The 23,276-nt window shown below is 40.7% G+C and overlaps 1 long non-coding RNA gene across 2 annotated transcripts in view; it reads left to right on the forward strand.

Annotated features, from left to right (window-relative positions):
• LOC105492270 (uncharacterized) overlaps window positions 1-23,276 on the forward strand; it is a 111,200-nt gene that overhangs the window by 71,616 nt on the left and 16,308 nt on the right. Inside the window, exon 4 of one of the 2 annotated variants that reach the window (XR_011616438.1) lies at window positions 13,484-13,551. The exons of the other annotated variant lie outside the window; for it this stretch is intronic. This is a non-coding gene — a long non-coding RNA (uncharacterized lncRNA). The remainder of the gene's footprint in view (window positions 1-13,483; window positions 13,552-23,276) is intronic. 2 annotated transcript variants of the gene reach the window in all.

Here is a 23,276-nt window from a genome sequence, read left to right on the forward strand (position 1 = left end):
TGTTCTATGTTTGGCTCTAATTTTTTGGTGGGGAGGTAAGCTGAGGTTTACGGCTTCCTACTATTATTGGGTTTTTCCAACTGGTCTGCTTATCCATTCATGAATTTCTCACTATTGCTTTCCTTATACTCTTCTCTCTATGTCATAAATTGTCTACTGGGCCATGGGGGAGATGTGGTAGAAATACAGGCATCAGAGGAACAGCTGAGTCAGACAGTAATCCCTGACCCTCAATTTTATTTTCCCTTAAATGGAGGCAGAGGTTGCACTTAAAAATAGGACTTATCTCTTCTTACTGAGGTGCAGATGAATGAGACAGTATGTATTAAGTACTTTTGGTGGCTTGGGACATACTAATCAGTTAATACTAATGTCCCTCCTTCTCCAACCTCACTTTGAGCCTCAGTCCCCTTCATTCCATGCACTTCAGCCTCACTAACTGTCCCAATTCCTCTTAAGGTTCTGGGCTCTTTCCTGAACGAGTCTGCAGGTGATGGTTTCTTCTCAGTCTGAAGTTTCTCTTTTTGTCCTTTGCAAGGGCTACATATCAAGGTTCTTTGATCATAAGAAAAGGAAACAAACTTCATTTAATTTTGTTAAGAATAAATTGACCAACAGGATGACAGTTTATAAAAATGAAAAGAGCTGAAGAGCTGGGTCATAGGAAAAAGGAGAATCCGGACTGCTGTTCTAGTGTCTATTGCTGGGTAACCAAACTTGATGGTGTAAAAGAACAACAATCATTTATTCCATTTATGACTATTCAATGTGGGCAGGGATCAGAGGGAATAAAGTCTCAGTTCCATGTAGCGTTGGCTGGCATGGTCTGGCTGGGGCTGAAGGATCCACTTTCAATATGGCTCCCTCACATGGCTGGTAAGTTGGTGCTGGCTTGCTGGGAGCTTGAATGCAGCTGGAACTGAGATCTTGGCTCTTAGGCTTCTTCACACTGTGACGAAGCTTTTCCTACTGGCCTCATTGCTATGAGCCTAGAATCTGAAAGGTCCTAGAACAAGAGCCAATGGATTCCATGCTGGCTGGGCTCCAAGAATAAGTATTCCTGGAGAACTGGATGGATATTGTAGAGCCTTTTTTTTTGTTTTTTGACAGAGTCTTGCTCTGTCACCTAGGCTGGAGTGCAATGGCACAATCTCGGCTCACTACAACCTTCACCTCCTAGGTTTAAGTTATTCTCCTGCCTCAGCCTCCTGAGTAACTGGGACTATAGGCACATGCCGCCATGCCTAAAAAGTTTTGTATTTTTAGTAGAGATGGGGTTTCACTATACTGGCCAGGCTGATCTCCAACTCCTGACCTCAGGTGATTTGCCTTTCTCAGCCTCCCAAAGTGCTGGGATTACACACATGAGCCACCAAACCTGGCCAGATATTGTACGCCCTTTTATGATCGAGCCTCTGAAGTCAGAGAGCATCATGCGTACCATAATCATGAGGCCACTTAGATTCAGGTGGAGGAGGCACATCTCATCGGCAGCAAGTCGAAAGTGACATTGTAAGGAGAGCAGGTGAGATGGAAGATATTGTCGGAGTAATCTTTGGGAAGTATAACCTGCCACAGCTCCTCTGAAGAGGTTCCTAGGACAGGCCTACGGCATTGCCATCTAAGAACTCAGCAATTCCTGCTGCCTCTTCCCATGTGCCTGATTTGAACTTCACTTCTAGGGCAAAAGAGTCTGATTGGCCTAGGTTGTGTCATTCCTTCTAGGATCACACAGAGAGACAGGTCAGACCCCAGCAACGTATGTCCACTGCCCCTGCTTAACCCTCAGTTTAAATTTCACCCATTCAAGGAAGGCTTTCTTGAATCCTCCAATTTAACTCTGGAGCCTTGGCTATTTTCCTTTACTTAGTCTACTTTTTAAATTCACAGCACATTTAACTTCAAAATTAAAATTATTTTTATATAATCTCTATCTCTTTGATATTGTTTGGATCTGTGTCCCCACCAAATCTCATGTTGAATTATACTTCCTCATTGGGGACAGTATTGGAGGTGGGGCCTGGTGGGAGGTTATTGGATCATGGAGGTGGTTTCTCATGAGTGGTGTAACACCATCCTCCTTGGTACTGTCTTTGAGATAGTAAGTTCTTGTGAGATCTGGTCATTTAAAAGTGTGTGGCACCTCCTTGCTCTCTCTTGGTCCTGCTTCCACCATGTAAGATGGTCTGCCCCCACTTTGCCTTCTGCCATGAGTATAAGCTCTCTGAGGCCTCCCAGAAGCAGATATCACCATGCTTCTTGTACAGGCTGCAAATCCAATTAAAATTTAAATCCAATTAAACCTCTTTTTTAAAAAAAAATTACCCAGCCTCAAGTGTTTCTTTATAGCAGTGTGAGAACAGACGAATACACTCTTCAACTAGTCTAATATCTCCATGGGCACAGATCATGTCTCTTTTGTTATCTTTTACTGGCTCTTTCTTAGTTGCCACTTCAAAAATCCCCCCAGCCCCACCTGTTATTCCAGTTAGGGTAACTAGTTCCACACGGCCTTGACAGGCTTAGAGCAACCGCAACTGAATATTCTCTATCCTTGGGGTTTGTGCTTTGAACATGGGGGGAAAGGACAGCTGACTTTTGCAGGAGAAGTTTCCCAGTCTCTCATGTCAGTTGCTTTCTGGCTATTCTGGCCCTTAAGAGACACTGGTGAGAGATTGAAGAACAAGAGGAAGGGAGAAAGGGTATTTCCCTGTCTGACTCTAGTGGCAACTATGGCAGTGACTGGAAGAATCTGTGGCTGCAGCTTTCCCTCAGGGTCCCTCTTTCCCTGGTCCTGACTTCTACTAGAACACAGGATCAGCCAGCGTTCTAGCCCATCCTGGATGACCTCATCTCCTCATTGAGACCATATCTGTTGCGGGTTGAATTTTGTACCCCTGAAAGATATGTTCAAGTCCTAACCCTCAGTACCTGTGAATGTCACCTTATTTGGAAACAGAGTCTTTGTAGATGTAATTAGCTAAGATGAGGTCATATTGGAGTATGGTGGACCCTAGTCCGTTGTAACTGGTGGCCTTCTAAGAGAAGACAGAGATGCAGGAGAAGGCCATGTGAACATGGCAGCAGAGTCTGAAATGATACCTCTATATCAGGGGTCCCCAACATTTTTGGCACCGGGACCAGTTTCATGGAAGACAATTTTTCCATGGTCAGGTTTGGGGTGGGAGAATGATTTCAAGGTGAAACTGTTCCACCTCAGATCATCAGGCATTAGATTCGCATAAGGAGAGCACAGCCTAGATCCCTCGCATGCACAGTTCACAGTAGGGTTCAAGCTCCTATGGGAATGCAATGCTGCTGCTGATCTGATGGGAAGTGGAGCTCAGGTCATAATGCTTACTTGCCCACTGCTCACCTCCTGTTGTGTGGCCCGGTTCCTAACAGGCCACAGACTGGTACTGGTCCCAGGGATTGGGGTCCCCAGCTCCACATGCCAAGGAACACCAAAAATTGCCAACCATATCCGGAAGCCAGCAGAGGAGCATGGGACAAATTCTCCCTCAAAGCCCTCAGAGGAAACCAATCCTGCTGACTCCCTGATTTTGAACTTCCAGCCTCCAGAAACATGGAACAACACATTTCTGTTGTTTTAAATCACCCAATGTGTGGTCCTTTGTTTAGACATCCCAAGGAAATGAATGCAGCCTCCTTTCCACATTGCCCCTGGAGCATCTTGCCAGTTGCTGATCTCTAAGCTGCTTCACTCATCTTCTGTGCTTTCCCCAGACCTTTCAACTGAGATTTAAACTGACATTCAAACTAAGTGTTAAGCAGGGGCAGTGGACGTATGTTGCTGTGGTCTGACCTGTCTCACTGTGTGATCCTGGAAGGAATGCCTATCACATGACCCTGGGAAGTCACATGATACAATCTAGGCCAATCAGGCTCTTTTCCCTTGGAAAAGAGTTACCCACAAAACCAGTCCCTTGTATTAAGTTGCCACTGTTTGAAATCACGGGAGTACTTTCAGGTTTCTTATTTTGTTTTAAATCCTTTTCTTTTCTTCCTTTTTTGTTTTTTTAGAGACAGGGTCTGACTACATTGCCCAGGGCAGTCTCCACCTCCTGGACTCAAGCAATCTTCCTACATCAGCCTCCCAAAGTGCTGGGATTAAAGGTGTGAGCCACCATGTCTGGCCTTGGTTTTTCCTTGACAGGCCCTGAGTGATACTATTACATGACATCTACCATTTATAATGTGCTTATTACATGCCAGGCATTGTGATAAGTATTTTACCTGGATTATTTCATTTAATCCTCATATCAACCCTATGACAGAAGCATAATGCTTGCTTGCACTGAACAGATGGAGAGAATGAGAAAAAGTATAACCCAAGAAGGCTAACTAGAGATGAATGGGGAAATCAAACCCAGGGCTAGCTGACTGCCCAACCCAGGCTCTTGAGCACGGCTCTGTTCTGCCTTCCCCAAGCAGGCTCTGAAGTCAACAGTTCAGGTGTGTGGCATCCGTGGCCTGTTCTGTGGCCCTGTTCTTCCTCCTGATCCCTGCAGCATCGCCTCTGCCAGACTCAGCAGGTACCCTCTCTCGGCTTCTCAACGAAGTTGGATCTAATCTCACAGTGGTGATTCTTTCCTCACCACACATGCAAGAAGCGTTTCTCCCAGTCTTCCAGACATTTCTCTTCTCTGTTCAAGAACTAAAAATGATTCCTTATTCAAGAGTACATCTTGGCTGGGTGCAGTGGCTCACACCTATAATCCCAGAACTTTGGGAGGCTGAGGTGGGTGGATCATGTAAGCCTGTGAGTTTGAGATCAGCCTGTGCAACAAGGTGAGACCCTGTCTCTACAAAAAAATAAAAATAAAAAAGGGTGCATCTTTGCTCAGAGTTGTCTTATAATAGAAAATATGAGGTACAGGCTGGGCGCAGCGGCTCATGCATGTAATTCCAGCAATTTGGGAGACTGAGGTGGGTGGATCGCTTGAGCTCAGGAGTTGGAGACCAGCCTGGGCAACGTGGTGAAACCGTGTCTCTACTAAAAATAAAAAATAAAAAAATAATAAAAATAAAATTAGCCAAGCATGGTGGCATGCCTGTAGTAACAGCTACTCAGGGGTCTGAGGCAGGATATCGCTTGAGCCCATGAGAAACCAAGTGGCAGTGAGCTGAGATTGTGCCACTGGCCACTGCACTTCAGCCTGGGTGACAATGTGAGGCCCTGCCACAAAAAAAAAAAAAAAGAAAGAAAGAAAGAAAGAAAGAAAGAAAGAAAGAAAGAAAGAAAGAAAGAAAGAAAGAAAGAAAGAAAGAAAGAAAGAGAAAGAAAGTATTTTGTACAGAAAAAAAGAGAGAATAATATTGTAAACACCTATTTATCCGTACATATCTAGGTCAAATTTAAACATTTAAAAATATACTTGCTTCAGATATTTCTTCTGTTTGCAGATAGTTGAAGCTTCTGTGTATCCCTATTCATTCCCATTCCCTTCTCTTCCTCTCTAGAGGTTATCATCATGTTGAATTTGTATGCGTTATTTCCATGCCTGTTTTCATACTGTTAGCATCTGTAAAGGCTCCTATAAGCAATATTCAATATAATTTTGTGCTTTAGAAAATTTTAATGTAATTGGTGTCATACTTTATGTGTTTTATAGACTTGTCAATGTTGAGTCATATAGCCCCAATTTATTTAACTACTATATAATATTTCATTATATGACTAAACAACGATATATTCATCTATTCTATTAATTGCCATTTAGGTTGTTTCCACAAACCGTGCTGGAACATTCTTTAACTTATTTCGTTGTGCACATAAGTAGGAGTTTCTCTAGGGTGTACACACATCTCCAAATTTTCTAAACTTTTTCAAATTGCCCTCCAAAATGTTTATACAGATTGAGCACTCCAAATCCAAAAATCTGAAATCAGAAGTGCTCCAAAATTCAAAACATCTTGAAAGTTTCGATGGTCAAGAGAAAAGCTCATTGATACAAAAAAAATGCTCATTGATACATTTAACATTTTGGGCTTTTGCAGTTTGAATGCTCAACTGGAAAATATAATGCAAATATTTCAGAATCGCCCCCCCCAAAAAAATCCAAAATCCCAAACAATTCTGGTCCCAGTGATTTCAAATAAGGGATATTCAACCTGTATCAGTTTATCCCGTGATCTAATTTTAAAACATTGGTCTTAGTGCCTTGTTCCTGACACACAGTTCTAAAAAGGCTTGGAAATCTCTTGAGTGATGAGTGTCTCAATTTGAATGCCAGTTAAATGGGGTGGCTGGTGAACCTTAGATAGCTTTAGGTTGAAGGTTGATCTCCGGAAGACCTAAGCATGATTAGAGGTGTGGCACTTTGAGCCTCACCTCCTGACCTCCAGGGAGGGGACAGAGGCTAGAGACACAGATAATCACCAATGGCCAATGATTTAATAAATCTTGATTTAATGGAATCTCCATAAGAGACCCCTATATAAAGGGATTCAGAGAGATTCAGGGGTGGTGAACACATTCAGGTATTGAGGTTACTCAGGGTGGTAACCTCAGAGACGACATAGAAGCTCCACTCACCCTTCCCCACCCATACATTCCCTGTGCATCTCTTTCATTTGGCTGTTCCTGTGTTGTAACAGGAACACACTGGTAACAATTTTGTTATCAGTAACAGTTGTAACAAACTGGTAATGATAAGTCAAGTGCTTCCTTGAGTTCTGTGAGCCACTCTTGCAAGTTACTAAACCTGAAGGGAGGAGGTTATGGCAACCCCTAGCTTTGTTGCAAGGTTGAACAGAAGTGTAGGTACCCTGGGTACTCAATATTTGAGACTGGGCCGGGCGCGGTGGCTCACGCCTGTAATCCCAGCACTTTGGGAGGCCGAGGCGGGCGGATCACAAGGTCGGGAGATCGAGACCATGGTGAAACCCCGTCTTTACTAAAAATAGAAAAAATTAGCCGGGCGCAGTGGCGGGCGCCTGTAGTCCCAGCTACTCGGGAGGTTGAGGCAGGAGAATGGCGTGAACCTGGGAGGCGGAGCTTGCAGTGAGCCGAGATTGCGCCACTGCACTCCAGCCTGGGCGACAGAGCGAGACTCCGTCTCAAAAAAAATAAAATAAAATAAAATAAAATATTTGAGACTGGCATCTGAAGTGAGGGTGGTCTTGTGGAACTGAGCCCTCAAATTGGGGAAATCTGATGCTAGCTCCAGGTAGTGTCAGAATTGACCTGAATTGTAGGATACTCGGTTGATGTCCAGAGAGTTGGCACACTGGTTGGTGTGAGGAAGATCCACTCATATTTTTGGTGTCAGAAATGTGAGTAAAAAGTTTGTGAAGCCCTCTCAGAATATATGAGAGTTGCGTGCTCAGTTTCTTTAAGAGCACTTGGTAGTGGTAGAGATTAGAATTTTTATGAAATTCATTATGGTTTTAACTTGATTTGTACTTCCTGATCATTCTGGAAGTTGAGCATCGGTTTGCATATCTATTGATTATTTCAGTTTCTTTCTCTGTTTATCACCAGCTAGTACCCTTTGCTCTTTGTACATTCTGCATAGTCTCCTTGCTGTTTGTGTTTTGCAAATATCTTCTCATAGACTATGGGTTGTCTTTTCAATCGGTTTAACAGAACTTTTTTGTTCTATGGAAATTTAAATCTTAATGACATCAAATTAATCAGTCTTTTATTTTATGGTGTGTGCTTTGTGTAACTTTTTTTGTTTATTTGTTTTTGCTTTTTTGAGACAGGGTGTCGCTCTGTTGCTCAGGCTGGAGTGCAGTGGCACGATCATGGCTCACTGCAGCCTTGAACTTCTGGACTCAAAAGATCCCTCCCCCACTCCCCACCCCTGCCTCAGCCTCCTTAGTAGCTGGGACTACAGGCATATGCCACCACAGTCGGCTAATTTTTAATTTTTTAAAAATTTTATTGTACAGATAGGGTCTCACTATGTTGTCCAGACTGGTTTCAAACTCCTGGCCTAGAACAATCCTCCTGCTTCGGCCTCTCAAAGTGCTGGAATTATAGATGTGAGCCACCATGCCTAGCTGAGTATAACTTGTTTTAAGAAACTATTCTTCTGAATCATTCTGTTTAACCTGCAAAGACTCCAACATTTGACCACTTTTCTTCTTAACCAGCTTCTCTACTAACCACATTCCAGAAAAATATCCGGGTTTCCAGGGGACTCTCATGGCTGCCTTTCATTATGTTTACTCCTTCCAGTGTCTAGAACTCTTCATCTTTTCATAGATCTAACCTCAAAGTCGCACCTAGTATGTTCCAAAGTGTATTTCTCAGGACATAGATCCATAGACTATCTCACAATAAAAGGGATCTGTGGTCAATTAAGTTTGGAAAAAAATTGCAGACTATGCAATGAATATTTAGTGTTCTAAAGGTTCTAAAAGATCCTACCGAAGAGAAACCTGTAACTTTGTTTAATCCAATGCTCCTAATTTTACCATGGTATCATCTTTGGGGTAATATCTATTAGCATTTTGTAGAACTAGTATTTCTTTGGATAAACACTCCTTGGATTGTTGTAAGCCTTTGATTAAGTTCCAGAGGTCTTAAAACTACTGATTTTACAATTTTGACAGTATTCTCATTGCTTTTATAAAGAAGGAGATTTTTGGATTCCCACCATTCTGGAAGTCTTGCCTCATAGCAGTATATATATTTTTATTACTATTTTTTAAAAACTTTTCCTTTAGGTTCAGGGGTACATGTACAGGTTTGTTACATAGGTAAACTCAAGTCATGGGTGTTGGCCATACAGATTATTTTGTCATCAGGTACTGAGCCTAGCACTCAACAGTTATTTTTTCGGATCCTCTCCTTCCTCCCACTCTCCATCCTCAAGTAGGCCCCAGTGTCTGTTGTTCCCTCCTTTTGCTCATTTGTTCTCATCATTTAGCTCCCACTTGTAAGTGAGAACACAGGTATTTGGTTTTCTGTTCCTATGTTAGTTTACTAAAGATAATAGGCTGCACTCCATCCATGTTCCTGCAAAGGATGTGATCTCATTCTTTTTTATGGCTACATAGTATTCCACATTTTTTTTTTTTTCCAATCTGTCACTGATGGACATTTAGGTTGATTCTATGTCTTTGCTATTGTAAACAGGGCCGCAATGAACATATGCAGGCATGTGTCTTTAGGGTAGAATGATTTATATTTCTTTGGGTATATACCCAGTAATGGGATTGCTGGGTCAATTAGTAATTATGTTTTTAGCTCTTTAAGGAATCACCCACACTGCTTTCCACAAAGGTTGAATTAATTTACACTCCCATCAATGGTGTATAAGCATTCCCCTTGCTTGGCAACCTTGTCAGCGTCTGTTTTTTCTTTTTTTTTTTTTTTAACTTTTTTAAGAAGCCATTCTGACTTGTGTGATGGTATCTCATTGTGGTTTTGAGTTGCATTTCTCTAATGATCAGTGATCTTGAGCTTTGTTCACAGGCACATTGGCCACATACACGTCTTCTTTTGAAAAGTGACTGTTCTTGTACTTTCTAGGAATAATATTTTAAGACACACTTTGACTAATGTTGATTTCTCCTTTTCTGTGAAACCATCCATCAGCGCTATATTCCTTACTGTTTTCTTCTTCAAATCTCTTTATTTATTTATTTTTGAGACAGAGTCTCTCTGTTGCCCAGGCTGAAGTGCAGTAGTATGATCTCGGCTCACTGCAACCTCCTCCTCCCAGGTTCAAGCAGTTCTTCTGCCTCAGCCTCCCAAGTAGCCGAGATGACAGGTGTGCAACTCCACACCTGGCTAATTTTGTTATTATTATTATTATTGTTATTATTATTATTATTATTTCAGTAGAGACAATGTTGTGCCATGTTGGTCAGGCTGGTCTTGAACTCCTAGCCTCATGTGATTCAACTGCCTTGGACTCCCAAAATCCTGGGATTACAGGCATGAGCCACTGCACCTTACCCTTCAAATCTGTTTCTATTGAGGGTCTCTCCTGAATTATCTTGGACTCCCAAGCACCTTCCTGATGTCCACGCAATTGACAGTGCTGTGAAAAGGATTTACATGTTTTGTTCTTTTAAAATTATATTATAATGTTCAACTTTTAAATATTTTTAGTAAAGGCCAGTTTACACCTTGGTTGTATGTCTCAAGTATTTGTTTTGTTAATCGGTGAGTTATTGTACCTCAGGGCACATTTTCCTGTAGAAACAATGTTCTGCATCAGAGCTTATCAAACTTTAATGGGCATACAAATCACCTGGGGGGACCTTGTCAAATGAAGATTCTGGTTGGATAGGTCTGGGACAGAGTGTGTTGTTCTGCTTTCCTAACCTCCCATGTCATGGTCATGCCCATGGTCAAGGTCTGCAGACCACAGTTTGGCTAGTAAGGCTCTATAAGGCTATCTATTATGCAGAATGTAGCCTTTATGAAAGACTGCATTAGGTTCTCATTTGGTGAAAGTGTGTTCCTGAAATACCAAATATAGGAATAATGCATGATGAAAAGGCTTGAGATTTCCGTCAAAGCTGCATGTCATCCGGTCATTCATAATATAGGTCAAGAAAGCTTTAGAGATCATCCTGGCTAACACGGTGAAACCCCGTCTCTACTAAAAATACAAAAAATTAGCTGGGTGTGGTGGCAGGCGCCTGTAGCCCCAGCTACTCGGGTGGCTGAGGCTGGAGAATGGCGTGAACCCGGCAGGTGGAGTTTGCAGTGAGCCAAGATCACACCACTGCATTCCAGCCTGGGCGACAGAGTGATACTCCGTCTCAAAAAAAAAAAAAAATAAAAGCTTTAGTGGGCTGCTGTGTGAACCAATAATTGGGTATTTTCTTAAGCCACGGACAGTCAGATGTGTAGCTGATATTCATATTCATGGAAGTACTGCTTCCTTTGTGAGTTTCCATCTAGCAAGACCTATCTCCTCACTGAAACAGGAAGGATCTTGTGCCTGCGACACATACTCACGACTTTTGCTTCTCAGGGCACTTAGCAGAGTGGGAGGAGCTGAATGTGGGCAGGTGGTTTAATTTCTAGATTCCACTATGTGATGCTGGCTGGCTTAAGAGTATAGTGAGCTCTCTATAGACCTTACAATAAGATACAATGCCCTTTTCATGGCCTTCTATATGCTATATAATCTGATCCTAACTTGTTTCTTTGACTTTCTCCTGTATCACCCCGTCCATTGCTCATGGCACTTTAACCACCTGAGCCTACCTTCTGTTCCTCAAATATCCTGAGCTTACCATCCTTTGAAAGAGCCCACTAGTGGGTTATTTGGACTTTTGTTTTATCTGCTTTAACAGTTGCCCAAGATCTTCGTATGGCTGGCTTCAGTTCCGAAATTCTCCCTTTAGAAAAGCATTTCATGACGTGTCCACCTACTATTGGCCACTGTCTTTTATTTTATTCATAGCATTAGTCCTGATTTAAAATACTGCATGTATGCATGTAGTAGGAACTATGTGCCCTGACTCCCTTGTCCAGCTGGCATGCCCACTCCCCAGCCGACATGAGTTTTGATGGCCAATGGCCAACATCTGCACCTTTCTTCCAAGCATTACTCTTGGTCAATAGGAGCTGCCTCACCAAGGGATGCCTAGGAGGCTGTGATGGCACACACGACAAGGTAGCGTACAACCAATGACTCACTTGTACAATGTCCCGAGGTGGGTCAGCTTGGTGGGGCCATTTGCACTCCATAGCTCCTGCTGAGATCCGACAGCGGCTAGACTCAACTTTGCTTGGCCTCTTCCTCTGTCTGGTTCTGCTCTCTACACCAACTTACAAGCCCCCCATACAACTTGTTTATTGGGTCTTCAATAAAACATCTTCACAAGAACCCCCATGTCAGATCCTGTTACTGGAGAACCCAGCTTGAACAATGTATTAGTTTGCTTATTTAAAATCTGTCCTTAACTAGGTGGTAGAACACACCTGTAGTTCCAGCTACTCAGGAGACTTAGGCAGGAGACTTGCCCTGAGCTCAGGAGTTTGAGGCTGCAGTGAGCTATGCTTGCCCTGTGACATTCCAACCTGGCTGACAGAGTAAGACTTCGTTTCTAAAAATGACAATAATAATGAATGAATGGATAAATAAATAAATAAATAATAAAATCTGTAAAACTCCATGGGAGCAGAGGTTTTGTCTATTTTTTTCACCACTCTTTTCTCAGGCAATATTCATTTCAAACTAGATGCTCATTAAAGATATGTTGAATGAATAAATTCAGGTTCACATAATCAGCTTCATAGTAACGGCAGTTCAGTATTATTAGGGCTACAATCCACCAATCCTGTTCCCTAAATGGACATACTGTGCCATGTTAGAAACAAGCGTAGATCTTTTTCCATGGAGTGAACTGCAAGTTTGCCTCTCTTATTTTTATCCTTATGAAATGCAAAACCATAAAAAGCTGGGGGTGGGGTGGGGATGTCAAATTCCACCCCACAATACGCCTCCTTCAAGTATCTGATTACACAAAGTCCTCAAAGAATATGATTAATGTAACTAAGCCATATTCACACTCTGACATTCTTCCCAGCCAAACACATATTTTAGCCTCACCCAATCCCTTTCAACAAATAAGCTGTTTTGAAAATGATTTCCAGGGCGATGTCTGTTGCCATAGGAATGACATTAAATGAAAAGGACAGAAAATATAGAGGGTGATAAACTGCATGCTTGGATGACACACTTGACTTGGAAGCCTGTGTTCAAATGAGGCATACATGCCAAGATTTTTATGAAAGACAAAATTAAAATGTATCGCTATCAAGCTGTAACTGACAAGGTATTGTGTGGAGGCTGTTAACATACTGCTCCATATATTTATTGTTTGTCATTTTACTGGCCCTGACAAAGGTCTCTCAGTGCTGTAAATCACACCATTAAATCTGCCACGAGCAACAGAGGCTGTTGGAAGGAAGAGAAAGAAAGCGTGGTGTTGAATCTCGGTTTCTGATACATGCTGAGCTTCTGGGTGAGCTATCCTGTCATCCAAGGAGCCTTCCCGCTTTGGGCTGACACTTTTACAAGTGTTAGATTGTTGGCTTTTGACCCTTTGAAAAGAGGAAAAAAACCAAACAAAAATGAAAACAACAAAAGCACGCACCCTTCCCCCACCCTGTTTCCAATTGCTCCTGATTTTTCTGCTGGGTAAGGTGCCCAGAAGTTGTTCAAAACCTCAGCCCTAGTTTACATTCATTTTGGGCATAAGACCTCAGATGCACCGGGGTGCACTGTGCATGGTGCCCCGCCAGAGGTGGCTTTTGTTGTTTTCTAGAAGATGTGCTTGGGTTACCATGAGCCTCTTTTCTACACCAGCAAAGACTTGTTTGTTCTTGAACTGGTAAATTAATAGAATCTGTACATCTGCAGCTGCAGACCAATGGGGGGATGTATAAGACAACATCAGGTAGCTAGGTGCTGCCTCTCTGTCTAGCTAAATCTCAGAAGACTTGACCTTTCACCCACCTTCATCCTTTCTCTTCTAGATGTTAGCATTATGGAGACTCTGCCTGGGCACTGGGCAGCTGGAATTGTATTGTGGAAGAACAAAAAGGCAAGTTAAGAGCTGAGTTTGTGTATCAGTTCATCTTCACACTGCTATAAAGAACTTCCCTGAGACTGGGTAATTTATAAAGGAAAGAGGTTTAATTGACTCACAGTTCTGCATGTCTGGGGAGGCCTCAGGAAACTTACAATCATGGTAGAAGGGGAAGTAGGCACATCTAACATGGCAGCAGGAGAGAGAGTTTGTGAAGGAGGAAGTGTCCAACACTTATAAAACCATCAGATCTCATGGAGTTCATTCACTATCACAAGAACAGCATGAAGAAAACTGCCCCCGTGATCCAATCACCTCCCACCATGTCTCTCCCCAGATACAAGAGGATTATGAGGATCACAATTCGAGATGAGATTTGAGTGGGGACACAGAGTCAAACCATATCAGTTGGAATCTCAGATTCACTGCAATGAAATGTGTGTTTTGGGCAAGTTTTCAAACCTCTGTGGACCACAGTTTCCTTATCTGTTTGAATAAAAAGGGGGTAAAGGGTGTTAGATTTCAATTCCTTCTAAGTTGCCTTCCAGCTCAAAATTCAAATAAAATTAAGGGACTATGAGTGGCTATCTAGGGCATTCTACTGCCTCTGGGAAAGCCTAGCCTATATCATCCAGAATATATCTCAGTCAGAGGAGAGTCTCAATGAAGAGCAATCAGGCAATGTGTTTTTCTTCCAGTCAGAATAAAGGAAAAGAAAAAGAAAAGAAAAAAACAAAAACAAAAAACACCACGTCCAGCATCTAAACTTGGGGGTGGGAAAACAAGAACTCAATCACTAGTTTGGAGTGGGGACAGTGTTTTCAGGATTCACTAAATATGAGAGAGTTCTCTGCCAATGCTTCTCTGTCATGTCTGTATTTATTTTTGCAACACAAATGGATGTTTTAGGCAACAGAGTTTAAAAGGAAAGACAGCTTTCATCTACACACACTTATGTGCAGAGTCTCTTTTTCCTGAAGCCTTCTACGCTTAGAATCATGTCTGAAGACCTCCTTGCACAAAAATTAAGAAGTGCGTTTTTAAACATTTTTAAGGTATACCTTTTACATTTTTGTCAGTTATTGTCAGAATTGTGTACATGCATGCTTCAGAATCAGCAATCTATATATTGAGTTTGCAATCATCCTATAATTACAGATTTGAGGGAAAGTTAAAATTGTTTGTAATTGAGAGAAGGCTGACCAGTGAACCATGCCATTGTTTCCTCCACTGCCTAGCCTTAGAAGCCCCACCCTAGCCTTAGAGCTGCTTGGAGAGGCTCTTTTAAGATGCCCCTGCGATAAGCCAGGCAAAGAACAAAGTTCCAAGTATATGTTTGGTGTTGATTCCTAGGCCTTGGTTCTGGTTCTATAGGTAATACTGATTTGCCCCTCTTCCAGTGGGGTTAATCTGTGCTGCTTAAACGAGCAGATTCTAGAATCTGCCAGGGTTGAAGTCATGACTTCACCCTCGCACTGTGACCTTGGAAAAGTCATTCCACCACTAAGCTTTACTTTTCTCATCCGTATAATGTGGTTGTTATGACTCAATGACATAAAGTATGATGGACCAGATTTATTGCATCATAAAGGCATAATTAATCTTAAATATCATTAATTGTTGTTATTCACCATGATTCCAGAAAAGTCATGTAACATCTCAAATTTCATCTTTCCCATCTATTAAAAAAGTAACTATATATATGCACTACTATTATGATAACATTAATATATTAAACCAACTTTAATAATAGGACAAAGTCATCTGAGATTTACGAAGTACAGGTAAAGGTAAAGAAGTGATTATTACTGCGATTTTTACACTTTCTTGTGTTTCGGAACACAAAGTCTTCAAGTGAGATAGACGAAAATGTTTTATCACCAGATTGATTACAAAAATTTTAAACATTATTTAAAAGTATTAAGAATAAAAAAATGCATCTCACATGTACAGCATGGGTCAATTAGCAAAAGCTTGAACCTGTGGTCCTTCCCTTGACAATTATGAACAATTTTTAAAAATTTAAAAACATTTAATTGACAATTAGAGATTGTATGTATTCAAGGTATGCAACGTGATTCCATACACATAATTGTTTAATGATTATAACAATCAAATTAGTTAACATATCCATCATGTCAAAATTTTAGTGAGATTTTCTCTGTTAAGTATTGGGCTGGGTACAGTGGCTTATGCCTGTAATCTCAGCAATTTGAGAGGCTGAGGCAGGTAGATCACTTGAGGTCAGGAGTTCAAGACCAGCCTAGCCAACATGGCAAAATGCCGTTTCTATTAAAAGTACAAAAGTTAGTTGTGTGTGGTGGCAGGCACCTGTAATCCCAGCTTCTTGGGAGGCTGAGGCAGGAGAATTGCTTGAACCCTGGAGGCAGCAGTTGTGGTGAGCCAACATCATGCTCCACTGCACTCTAGCCCGGGCAACAGAGCATGATTCTGAAAGGACACAAAGATAGATGTGTACCCGCCCCCCACCCGCTACACCCTTGTTCTGCTCTCTAATCTTTGCACATACCAGAGATTTCGTAAGTTCTGTGAGTACCTGGTTTTCTGCACGTACCAGAGATTTTGTTTTGCACATACCAGAGATTTTGTAAGTTCTGAGGCAAGGTCACAAGACGTGTTTAAGTAAGATAAACTCTTGCTGCCATAAACCTGCTCTCCCGCCTCAAAGTTTGAACCAAAATATCAGAAATGGCGGGAACCAATCATAGTTAGCCAAATCGCCTTGTTCAAACACTAGCCAATCATATATCTGATTTGTATAATAACTCTATGCCCACTTTTCTTAGACTATATAACACTGCTCGGAGCTCAGTGGGGGAGCTCTCCTGCCCGTCTCGTTTCACGAGCGAGGGAGAGTTCCAGGTTCGAACCTGTAATAAAGATCCTTGCTGCTTAGCTTTGACTCTGGACTCTGGTGGTCTTCTTCGGGGAATAAACGGTCTGGGCATAACAATTCTTTCTCAAAAAAAAAAAAAAAAAAAAAAGCCCAGGTACCTGCTGTGAGAGAATACCTACATGAGTGATATTTCTAATACTTACGCACATTTTATTACTATTTTCCCAAGGTAAAAAATGCTCTATCAAGGAAGAGTGTCTGAATTTATTTCAGCTGGGTGTGGTGGCTCATGCCTGTAATCCCAGCACTTTGGGAGGCTGAAGCAGGAGGATTGCTTGAGAAGAAGTTAGAGACCAGCCTGTGCAACATAGGCAGACCCTTTCTCTACAAAAACATTTTAAAAATTGGTGGCTCATGCCTGTAGTCTCAGCTACTTAGGAGGCTGCAGTGGGATGATTGCTTGAGGTTGGGGGGGTCGAGGCTACAGTGAGCTATGAAATTGCCACTGCACTCCAGCCTGGGAGACAGAGAGAGCCTGCCTGACTCTAAAATAAATAAATAAATAACATAAATAAATAAATAATAAGATTAATGTATTTCAAAGGATTAACATGCATATTCTATTTAGAACTTTTAAAAACCAATGAGAGAAACATTAAAAAAAAAGTGGACAAAAGAAATGTGTATACAGTAAGCCAAAGGAAGCACACATAACTCATACTCCTAGATAATCAAATAAACAAACAATGTTGTGTTATTTTCCTCTTATCACCTTGGCAGAAGAAACTGCTTGAGATTGCCTGGGGTCAATGAGGTTTGAGGAAAATAAGTATCTTCTCCTAACAATGGAGTTGCCTCTGGGAGGTGAGATTATAATTTTGACTTAAAAAAACTTTGTGTATTATCTGAGTACTTTTAAAAGATGCATTTCTTTTATGATGAGGGAAAAAATAAGGTTTTTTATGTTTTGAAATAGTACACTAAAAATATATTTGAAAATATTATGTAAAATAGAATACTGATTCATACTTTCGTGTGTTCATTTTCTTTAGTACCCCCTGTGTTGAGTTTTTAGTTGGGACAGAGATGTTTGAATGAACATGGATTCATCATATTATCTCATTTCTCACTGACAATGGCCCTTTAATATCCTAAGATCATAGACACCCCATACAGTTGCTTTGTTACTGATTTCCTTATAATTTCCTTGAGGATGAAGCTAATTCCATAAATAGAATTAATTAAATGCCAACAACAATTTGCCTTATTTATATTTTACGAAAAAAATAGAGTCAAAATTTAAAATATTTCTATGGGGAAGAAAGTGGATTACATATTAAATTCTACCAAAAATTAGAAAGAAAAAGCTTAGAGAAAAAATTTGGGTGCCACTTAGAGACCTATCCAATTATTATAATCTCACATTTTAGTGGCTTAACATAATGTAAGTTTATTTTTCACTTATATGAAGTCCAGCTGAAAGTGTGGGAGTAGGAGTTGGGGAGGCTGTTCCTTGTAGTCATTCAGGGGCCCAGGCTGATGGAGGCTCCACCATCTTTACCAAGGCGTCCAAAGGCATTGAGTGTGCTGAACAGCCAGCCACTCTCTGACACAATCTCTACTAGCTATTACGTTCCATTAATCTATTATTTTTAAGACATTTGTGACATTCAGTGTAGTAAATTACTTTTCCTTTCCACCAGGGAATTCCAGGTGTTTCCTCAGAAAGTTGACTTTTTCTGTGCCTCACTCTGTCTCACAGGCCAGAGTACAGTGGTGTGATCATAGCTGACTGCAGCCTCTAACTGCTTGGCTCAAGCAATCCTCCCGCCTCAGCCTCCTAAAGTGCTGGGGTTACAGACATGAGTCACTACACCTGGCCATTCTCACAAAGTTTTAAACAGTTTCCAACTTTCCTAATTCCTAATTTGGCAATGGTGCTGTGTCATGTGTTGGCATTTATTTATTTTGTCAATACATTCCCTGAACCATTTTTTCCATCCTGTTCCATCATTGCGGACACTCTTGTAGCTGGGTATCACACCTCACAGTAAGAGCTTCTCTCTGTAGAGTACTTTCAGGTGCTACATTTAGACACATTATGTGCCTTTTCATTAGGACATCAGGGCAAACCTTCAAAGTAACCTTTAGTAACAAGTTGTATGAATGAGGAACTAAGCATAGGAAACAACAGACCACATGACAAGGGCCATGCAACTAATAATGGACAGAAATGGTAAATGGGCCTCGAACTTTCTAACTCCAAAGAATTTCTACTCTTCTATGCTGCCTCTTAGCCTCTACTCTTATTTCTATTTTCTGCAGACCACCTCTTCTCTTAACACCTTGACTTTTTTGTTCAGCTCCCTTTCCCCCTGCCTGGTGTGAAATAGCTACCTATAACTTTTCAACTGAAAATTCTCTGAAGGCAAAGTGTTCCTGTGCTTCACAAGATACATTGCCAATCATTTTTGCTAGCTCTGGCTTCTCTCCTCAGCCAGTAACATGATTCAATTTGTTTTGCAGTGTTCCCTCTGTAATAGTTAATAGCATTTATTGAGTTATTCCCATGTGCCATACATTCTGCTAAATGTTCTCCATGAATTATCTGAATGTAGCCTTAAAACTACTCTGTGGGGGTAGCGACCACGATCATCGTCTCCACTTTATAGGTGGAAAAACTGAAGCTTCATTCATTATCCTGCCCAAGGAGACCAGCTTGTCAGTCATAAGCCGATCTTGGAATCCAGGCCATCCATCTTCAAAACTGCTCCTTCTCATGGTTTTGATACTCTGCTGGGGGCGCACTGTGAGGGTGGAAGAATCACCCACATGGAGTGAGAAGTGCTCGCTAGTGCTGGCTGTTCTAAACCAACTGTAGTTTCTTTCCCTTGTTTTTCCCCCAAGTACTTCAAACAAACCCCGATGAAGAGGGATTCCAATCTAGCACCATGTGGCCTCTTGTTTTCATATGTGATTGAATGCTCAAATTTGTTCAAAATTCTTTTTATGGAAAACTGTTTTTGAATAGTATAATTTTCAAAAGTTCTCAACGGAGTGGGGAAATTGGATCAGCACATCACCTGCGTTTATTTTCTTTTCCCAGGCAATTTTGAAAGGACTGTAAAAGATCTTTTAAAAAAAAAAAAAAAAAAAGTTAATCTTCAAAATTCTTCCAGGGCATATAATCCTGAAGTGAGCTTAACTGCAACCAATACTGAGTTTTCATTTTTTCACAAGCAAACAAAAACAACCACCAAAAAGATAATTTACCAGTGTGAATTCCTTTCTGCTGATCTTTTTTTTATATAAACTTTTTTGATGTTTTGCTTTAGTCATATGAAGTTTGGAGATCTAAGTTTTGAAGGGATGTGGATTTTTTTACACACCATAAGAAGATTAGAGAGAATGGGGTTTGATAATACTGCCTAATTTGTACTAACCTGTAGTGTCATGGTTAGTTTGTTGCATTTTTTGGGAGTGTGCTTACATAAGGCACCCCCCAGAGCCCTACTTGAAAGTATTAATATATCTTAATATAACAGTAAATCTAATTACTTAAATTTCTTTAAAAAAACTGAAGCTGTCAGATGAGCACATTAATCAACCAACTTCCAAATTATCACATTTTAAAGGTGTCTTGAAAGCTTAAGCAGCCTCTAGTATAAATATTACATAGATATTTCTCATTAATTTAAACGAACAAATTTGATATGATGCAAAATTTCGTGAGCTTTAATTTTTGTCTTCTAGTGACTGACAAAGAGAAAACTAACTAGCAGGTTTGTCATCGCGCATTGCTATTGCGTTCTTACAAAACTTGATTTAAAGGCAAACAAAGCCTTGAAAATATGTTTACTTAAAAATCATCCATGGCCATTTTTCCTATGAGATTCAACCACAATCTTGATCAAAATGTCAAGATTTTTGTTCCTTTCCTTTTATTTTTTAAAACTTAATTATGTCCCGTATTTGACTGAAATCAGTAAAAGGTTTACAGTAGATAGTTGTTATGAAACACAGCCATGAAAATGAATGCCGAGCAGCCATTTTGGCCCCAAAATTCTGTTATATCAGAAAAGTACCTTAAGCCAGTGAAACTGCACGTGAATCTCTTTCCTTCACTCACTGATTCTTACAGCAGAAAGGAATTGTCTATCCACAAATAGTTCCTCTGTCAGCTTCAAATGAGATTCTGTGTTGGCCAGTAGCATTATCTATCACCTAGGAACCTCAGCGTTCAGATCTAAAAAAAAAATAATAATAATTAATTAAGGGTCTTGATATAATAAGCTAATGCTTCATGTTTCTTGCCTGCTAGAAATTCTTTGGGACTTAAGTATTTTATAGGTAATGTTTTAATAAATAGGCCAAAACATAGCAAGAAGACCAGGAGGCTCAGGATATTATTAAAAATGAAAATGTAAGTAAGGAAACATCATGATTGAGTAGTTGTTAATCCTGCATGTTTACTAATGATCATTTGCGACTCTCTCCAAATCTATCTCAACTTAAATAGATGCAATTTTCATCCATCACACTAACTACTATGCTACTTTTGAACTCCAGACACTGTCAAAGGATCTGTTTTAACAATGGGGGTCTTGCCAGTGGAAATCCCAATGGGATGAAACCTGTCCTTTAGAAGTAACCAGATAGAAATGAGAATTGGGGAAAAGAGGCAAGATTGCATGATGGCCTGGCCACGTGTTTCTGGATGACAGTGTATCCTGGAACTAGTCATTTCAGAATGTGAAAGGAATTCCACTAAGCTCTAAGCTAGAAGACAGCCGCCAATGTTCTCACCGAGAAGCTCAGCGGTCGGGCTCGTTGTGTTGTAGGCCCAAAAATGACTGATCCCTCTGAAAGGGCTTCCGAAATCTCGCCTCCTTTGTCTAATTGGCTGCATCAGTAAATTGCTGATGAGTTTTAGAGGTTACAGAACAGGAATAGGCTGCAGTTTTACAGAAAGGCAGGTGTGAGGCGATTAAACATTCACTGTCTTCCAGCACTTTTAATCCCTCTGACCTATTACCTGGAATATAACTTGGAGCAAGTGACAGAAAATGAGGTGCCTACTGAGCCTGTGTGTGTGTTTTAAATACATATGTGTAACATATACTACAATTGCTCACGAAGAGTTGTTTATTTCTGTTTTCTTTTTCTCCTTTTTGTTTCGATTTATTTAATTTTTTTGTGATAACTATACCTAACATCCTAGAAAAGGCTTCTTTCAATAACTTCTTAAGAAAGATTAGTAAGAATTCAAACTTGGATGGAAATTTGTACCAGATAAGGTATTTTCAATCCTAATCATTCGATGAGTTTTTAAATAAAAAATTAATGTGTTGATTTCATGAATTAATTGCTGAAAAAGATCTAGTTTTACTTTCTTTCTTTGCTAGAGTACAGTGGCATGATCTCGGTTCACTGCAACTTCCACCTCCTAGATCAAACAATTTTCCCACTTCAGCCTACTTGTAGCTGGGATTACAGATGTCTGCCACCAGACCTGGCTAATTTTGTATTTTTAGTAGAGACGAGGTTTCACCACGTTGGCCAGGCTGGTCTTGAACTGCTGGCCTCAAGTTATCTGCCCACCTCGGCCTCCTAAATTACTGGGATTATGGGCATGAGCCACCACGCCCAACCTGGTTTTACTTTCTACTTCTCTTTACCTTTAATGTATCTATGAAAGTATACAGACTTTGTCAAAACACTCATTATAGAAATCCAATTTAATAAGTATTCGTTGGCCATCTAATATACATTTAGATTGTTTAGGAAGTAAGAGTTATCATATGAAGAACAGGAGGAGTTTAACACATGGTCTCTGTTCTTGAGGCATCTATACAGGATTAAGATGATTCTCATGGAAAAGGTAATTAGAAATAAGCACAAAACAGTATATTATCAATTCCCAAAATGAATAAAATAGATGTTAAATGCTCTGAGAAGTTAGGGAGGTGTGCAGACTAGATGATTCTGGCAAATTTTTTAGGGGAAGAGGGACTCGAAGGATGGTTTTTGGATGGAAAGCATGAGATAAACAAGAATAAGAATTCCTGTAAGTTCAATAACTTGAAAATTGGAAGCCCCAGCAATTTCTTTTTTGTCAGCAAAGGGAGCAGGTGTTCTTTCAAAGACAAGCTTGAGAACAAATTAGGCACTACAGCTTTTTCTTCATGGAAAAAAAAGCAGTTGGTTCATTTCTCTCAAATCTTGGTAAAATTTTAGGGTAGCGAAATGTATGATTTGGAGACCTATGTGTTTCCTACAGAACACCTCCTGAAAGACTAGAAAAGAGAAGCTCATTGAAACCCAGTGGTGGGGTAGGATTCCCTGGAAGATGTCTTATTTACCCCTTATCCCCAAACTGGAAGCCAAAATAAGAATGAGTGGGCTCACTGAAATAAATGGGACCCAGCTAAAAACAAACTGGTGGAAACAGATGGGAACTGCACAGGAAGAACTGGGGTCTCTGTAACTAATGCACCTTTCCCACTTTCCCTCTCCATGAGATCATGTTATTCATCTAAAACAAAGGCCAACAAGAGAGAAAAGACTGTCAATAAGAATATTGTGAACCTTTCTGTTTTTAAAAAGAAACCACAGAACTAGCTGGATTGAAGGAGCAAGCCTGAAAGCTGTGGGAAAGAGTACAACACATTTTGTGAGGACATTTCCTTTACAAATTAAATGACCATCTGCAAATACAGGGTTTGAGGATGAGAGCTTCCGTTCTGCGATGGAGGGACACCCCAGCTTTGGGCTTCCTGACAGTTCCTCCTTTCTTGAGTTCCTGTTTGGCTTGCTCTTGAAAAGGGCAGCAGGAGGACTGTGTCATCAATCATTGGGCCAGAAGGCATAGATTGTGGATTTT

Source organism: Macaca nemestrina, chromosome 18 (genome assembly GCF_043159975.1).
Source record: "Macaca nemestrina isolate mMacNem1 chromosome 18, mMacNem.hap1, whole genome shotgun sequence".
NCBI lineage: Eukaryota > Metazoa > Chordata > Mammalia > Primates > Cercopithecidae > Macaca > Macaca nemestrina.